Source organism: Oryza glaberrima, chromosome 10, assembly GCF_000147395.1.
Source record: "Oryza glaberrima chromosome 10, OglaRS2, whole genome shotgun sequence".
In the NCBI taxonomy this organism is placed as follows: Eukaryota; Viridiplantae; Streptophyta; class Magnoliopsida; order Poales; family Poaceae; genus Oryza; species Oryza glaberrima.
Window position 1 is genome coordinate 5,515,957 of NC_068335.1, and position 6,673 is coordinate 5,522,629.

Genomic DNA, 6,673 nt, shown 5'->3' on the forward strand with positions numbered 1-6,673 from the left:
AAATTTATGGTCCTTGAGAAAATACCCGGAGTTATCAACAAGCATCTTTTTAAAGATGGTAAAATTACTTGAACTTATTATCAATTGTACGAGTCCACAAAGTGCTAATGAGCATAGAGGCGTTGGAGCTTGATAAGGTGTGTCAGTTAGTCGCGCTTTCGGATAGCTTTGATCTCACGCCAAAAAATCTGAATGTAATCAGCCCCAAAATATGTCGCCACACACTGATACACATTTAGCAAAACCGTTTTTGAAATTTATTAATATAACGGAGAGATTATATTTAGTTTCTCCATAACTTGAAACTGAGTATCTAGTAGGAGTATATCACTAATAATCCACTCTAGACATCCTATCAGTAGCAGCAAATGTCAGTGCTGGGTGCACGTGAATATTCCCGACAAGTGCATACGAGCGGCACATGCTACGCGACAATTAAGCAGGCAACAGCAGTTTAGTCTCTTTGCACCGTCCAATTTCCAATTGTTAATTCGATTCACCGTCCCTTTGCCCCCAATCTTTCCAGCTCAAACCCCAAAAACAGAGGTGAAAATTAAAAATCAAAAAGGGATTTGATTAAAGGAGTGACCCGTACGTCTTCAGGCACACTCATTAACCACTCCACTTTGCTCTCGAGTGTGCGTCGAGCACTTGTTGATTCTTAATTTAATTTGCATCCAATCAAAATGAAAAAGCATTCACAAAAGGCGACGAAAGATGATATAACAAATTATGAAATGGTTTAATTCGTTAAACAATTCCAGCGACCTGTTCATGTCCTAGGTTGATCGATTCTCTACACCAACCTAGGACTGGAAGAGGCTGCCGCCGGCGAGGTCGAACGGCGCATGCCAACCTCGACGGCGCCGGCGGTAACAGGCGAGGCTGGCGAAGATGCGGCGAGGTGCTCGCCAATGGTAGGCTGCTTCGCCGGGGCGTCGTCGGTGGTGATCACGCTCGACGGCGACGACGACGGCTTGGTGGTGGCCAGATCGCGCGCTACGGCCACCGTCTCGGCGGCGGTCACGCTCGACAGCTTGGCCGCGTCGCCCTCGGCCGACGACCGCTTCAGGAACTCGATGCAGTCCTCGACGGCCTCGTTCCTGATCGAGTCGTCGCGGCGGCACGACGTCATCACCGGCGGCGGCGGCGCGGCGCGCGGCGAGGAGGACGACGACGACGCCTTGCCGCCGCCGGTGCGCTTGACCGACGCCTTGGAGACGGCGGAGAGCATGATGAGGCGGAGCACGACGTCGCGGATGCGCTCCAGCAGCGACACCGACGCCGCCGGCCGCGCCGTCGACGCGCGGCAGCCGCCGCGCACCAGCCGCGGCATGCACGCCGTGGTCGCCGCCTTCATGCTGTTGCTTCGCATTGCGAGCTACGAGCTAGCTAGCTGCTTTACTAGAGCTAGACTGGAGTGAGAGTGAGTGACTGAGTGATTAGTGATTAGTGTGTGATTACTGCACCGCGATATGGGGTAGCGTATGATTATATATAGCCACATATATAGGGTCGTTTAGAAGTAGAGTTCAGTGTCGTTTCTGGCTACAATTTTGTTTAATATTCCCTGTGTGATGGTGGTTTAGGCTCGATTTACGTGGTGATTGCTTGGTTTACTTTAAGCATCGTTTGTTAGTGAATTTCGGGGTTAGGATTGTCGCTTAGACTGCTGGCTTGTCGGTTTGTGTTGTTATGAGCAACATGGGGTGGCACCCTGTAAAGATGGAATAACATGTAGTGTTGCAACTTTCATTTGGACAAACTGGGTATCCAACAATTTTATTTATTGACAAAATTGTAATGATCTTTGTTAAAACCACATTACAGTTTTTCAAATCATGTGTCCAAAATTATGCAAACGTGATTGCATTTTTAACAGATTTTATTGTTATTAGGGATTTACTTATTGTTTGAGCTTCTCTTAAGTGTGTACTTAGGATGATACACACTTACAAGTGTTGTGCGCGTCTTGTCCAAAATTGTGCAAAATATTTAAAAGCACTTAGTAATATGCATATGGAAAATTTAAAATATATGTTTTGATATTTGTGCATGTTGCCACACCAGTGCGATATCATCCAATGCTACTGTATAAATCCGACATAGGGTTGAAAAGTGGACGGCTGTGTGTGGTAGTTCAAGCTAGGATAATGTGAAGAAGTTTAGATTTAACTTGTGCTCTTTGATACAAGATTACAATAAAAATCTGTGAAAAACGTCAACAAATTTTTGTATGGAGGAAAATACTTTAGTACTGGGCTACTGGCCACATGCGAAAATCTTAGCTTCCCACGACCGATCACTAAACAACAAAAAAAAAATTATGATCTTGAAATGTCAATATTTTTTATATTTCTGACTTTGTTAAGTCAGAAGTGGCTTAATTTCTTTTCTACCTGGAGAGAGTAGATTAATTACCCCTGTATAATTACCATCGGTTCAGATATATAAACCGTACGTTGGACGCACTGCTGCTATACTATATATGATCTTGCGTACCAACCGTCCATTAATTAAAAATAATGCTATGGCACCCATGCACAAAACACCATAGAATCCACGCGAATATCGTCATAGATATTCATCATGTTTAAAGTATGCAGAGCATTGCAGAAATCGTGATTGGCTCCTACTGCCTATCCATATGCTCAGATATTGGGCCCGAAATGATAATCAAGCCGTCCATTACAAAAAATTCAGGGGGGCTCACCTGTCCCCAGGTCTTCTCCTCTTTCATAATCCACCGGGAAACTAGCAAGGATGCTTCCAACATACATAATCTACACCCAATTGGGTAAGACAAAGTACAAGTTCCAAGGTTTATGATTTTATGTCCATCATCAACTCAGCTAGAGTACCTTGCATTTGTCCTCTCGATAGAACTGGACAAAGTGTTCAGATTAACAAGCAATATATCTACCCATGGTAACATGCATGGGCATGCCGCAGAGATAGATCTAGCTTAAGGCAGGTGCGAGTTGAGACTGTACACGTAGTGCATAGAAGTAATCTTAAAGTATTATCCCAGTATTGTGGGCAGGTATACGAGGTGTGCATCATTCTTTAGCAGCTTTGTGCCGGTTTAAGGCCATACAGGCAAACAACCAAGCTCTGGCCTGACCATGGACTCTATTTTATAATACTCCATCCGTCTTAGAATAAAATCTTTTTTTTAACTCTCCCGTCCATTGTATCGAAGTTTATGAACGCAGGAGATAACTATATTTAGAATAATAAAGTAAAACAGTAATTGTATTGGGATTTAATAAAATAGGAATATTTTTAATGTTTGTTGTTTTTATTGATACTTGTGAAATGGGTGAAAATATTTTTTTGACGCAAGGAGCATGGAGTACGTGCGTATCAGTGTGCACATGGCTTGCCATTGCAACCCAGCAATTAGACAGAGTAGTCTTTCATCCGGTCCTGATGCACGCAGGTGCTGCATTAGATCCTTAATTATACCCTCCGTTTCAGTCAATCTAGCAGATTTCACGCTAAATAAGGAGATGTAAAAATTTACATAGTTATCCTCGCTAACTATATACCAATCGTTACTGGAAGCAGGATCAACTCCAATTAATATTTGTGCACATATGTATCGATGGAGGGTAGATATGGAAGCCTTAAAATAAAAATTCTTTGGATGTCAATATAAGAATGACGAACATTTTGATAAAAATATGAGAATCTATTATATACTAAAAGTCCATTAAACTTTCTACAAACACTCCTAAATCGCCACGTGGCATCCTATAAACGCTCCTAAACCGCCACATGGCACTCTAACAAATAACGGTTGTTTATTATTATATAGTGGACCCATTATTTAAAACATTAGATTTATTTTTTATAAAATAAAAATCATCTCCTGGACCCAACCCACCCGAGCATTACGCACGTAATGTAAATTACGTAGGTACGCCCTCCGGTTCGCTCTTTCTCTTTTCCATAAATTCTTTCTCCTATTTTCGTGCTTTATTTGTTAAAAAATTAAGTAACTACGATATCTAAATCATATAAATTTTTTTATCCATCGATATCATTAGATTGTTTATGACCAAATTCACGGTTAAAGAACAAATTTCACTATAACTAAAATTTGAAAAGAAATATATTACTTTTGGGATCTATTTTCTGACTTTGGCATGCATTTCAAACAATTAGAAGGAATATGAAAAACAATAATAATATATATTTTATCATCCTACATAACTTTACGATAATTAATTTAGATCTACAGTTCTAAAAGTAAAATGAACCTAACTTGGCTGTGTTCATTCCATGGGGTTGGGACCTAATCTCTCGAGTACGCAGAACGAAGCGACTCATTAGCACATGATTAATTCAATATTAGCATTTTTTTAAAAAAAATGGATTAATATGATTTTTTAAAGCAACTTTCGTATAGAATATCTTTTGAAAAAAACATACAGTTTAGCAGTTTGAAAAGCAAGTGAAAAAAAACGGATGAGTTGGGAACTTAAAGCAAAGAAAACAGAAGTAATGTTCCCAAAATATATTAGTTAGAAATCAAAATTTGTACTAAAAATTTAAGAAACTATGACATCTAAATCATATAAATAATTTTATTTTAATCACAAAATGTCCATGCCTACGTACGTACCGCATTCTTTATATTATTTTATATTTAAGGGACCACATTCACTATAATTCAACTTTGAAAAACAATATGTAACTTTTGGTTATATTTTCCGACCTTAGTGTCCAATTCAAAAAATTATAAAATTATGGAAAAATAATGATAAAGATTTTATCACTGTATATAACTTAAGAATAATTAAATTAGATATACGATGAAAAAACTAAATGAACCTAACTCTGGGTAATGTTCCCAAAAATACTCCTCTCATTCTAACATTATAATAAGTCAAAATAATATTATTAGATTTTTAGCGTACATATTTATGAAAAAATAACTAAAAAAGATACATCTTAATCGATCAATAAAGCATTTGTTCTATTTTTATATAATAAAGCAATAGTAACTAAAACATATTAAACTTGTAACATAAATATTCTAATTATATACATGCAGACTCTCTCTCCTCCTCTCCTCTATCATTCAATTTTTCATTCTTCTAATTTTTAACTAATTAAAAAATTAATTAAAAACAAACAACAATTAGAAAGCTAAATGATTGTAATTCTTAAGTTATATCTGGTTTTTAAGTTTGTTTGAACTATTGTTTTATTTCAAAGTAAATAAATAATTCAATATCCATATTACCCATATTTCACTGTAAATAATACGTCATTTGTAGACACCTATGCGTGTCAACCAAATTAAAAAATAGAACAATAAAAAATTAATAATAATTACTATATCACCTTAAATCATCGTGCATTCTCAATAGAGCACTTACAGTGTCACATGTTACGTCTTAAATTTAATAATAAAATCTTTGAAATTATAAGAAAATACATTTGACCACTGGTTTCGACTTAAATCAGTAGATCCATTATTTTCAACCATTAGATATACTTTTAAAAAAAATCTTAAGCCACTAGGTGTTGCATCTTAATAATTAGAAGAAAGTTATTCAAAATTTTAGGAACAAAACAATACATCATATGTTTTCACTTCAATCATTTATAAAAAAATAGGAAAGAAAAAACTCCCCCCCTCCTAAACTTCGCCCTCCTCCTAACATGCGCAAACACAACACTACCCGTCCCCTCACTCCTCGGCTCACACTTTTCCCTCTACCCTTTCTTGATATTTTTATAGCTATCAAACTAAAAGGAGAAATAATCAATAATACTAAAACATACATACTTTTTAAGCCACACATCTTATTTCTAATATAAATTGCTCTATTCATAATTAAACCAACAATTTAAAGATCCATAACGTCTATGTTTTGAACTTATTTAATAAGAGTGGTATAAAATAAAACAAGAAATATAAAATATCAGTAGGAATATTGGTTCCTTTTTTCACTAAAATTGGAACATCTATTGCATGTTCGGATGTTCCATTGCATATCATTTTTTAAGTACTTAGATATTACTGGCTTTGGCTTTCAAGACATTATGAGTTCCTCTGAATATATATTGCATATATAAGCCACACAAAGTTAGCCGTTTATAGTTGGTTGAGAAGTTATTTTTGTAATTATTAAATTAAAATGTTCGGACTCATGTTGACTAGGTATTCTCTCTATTTTTTTTTAAAAAAAAGACACTATAGATCACGCATATATCAGGGGTGGGATGTCTATGAAATATCTTTAGAAATTTATATGTAAATAAGTAACAAATTGCGTCAATGTAAACCAACTAGGAGGACTAACTTGGTAGTACAAATAAAACATATTCATTAACAATAATAGTTATTTAGGATTTGCTAAAAAAAAAGCCCCTAAACATTTTATTAAACAACACAAAATACCACATGTTTCCAAACAAATTAAATCTAACTCCTTTGTAGATAATGAAGAGATCATAGATAATTGTTTATAGGAACGTATTAAATATTATATATTTTAAATGCTAACAAATAGATTGAAAAAATTATCTAAGCAATACTAATGACGATAAGTTATAGATAAACAATACTTTTGAAATGGCAAATGTTATATGGTCGATATTCTGTCATTTTAAGTTTATTTCAGACATAATCTATAATACATGCCCGCGCATCGTG

The 6,673-nt window shown here is 36.1% G+C and overlaps 1 pseudogene; it reads right to left on the reverse strand.

The window, feature by feature from the left end:
• Positions 1-518: 518 nt before the first annotated feature.
• Positions 519-1,420, reverse strand: LOC127753402 (uncharacterized; annotated as a pseudogene).
• Between the last annotated feature and the right edge of the window lie 5,253 nt (positions 1,421-6,673).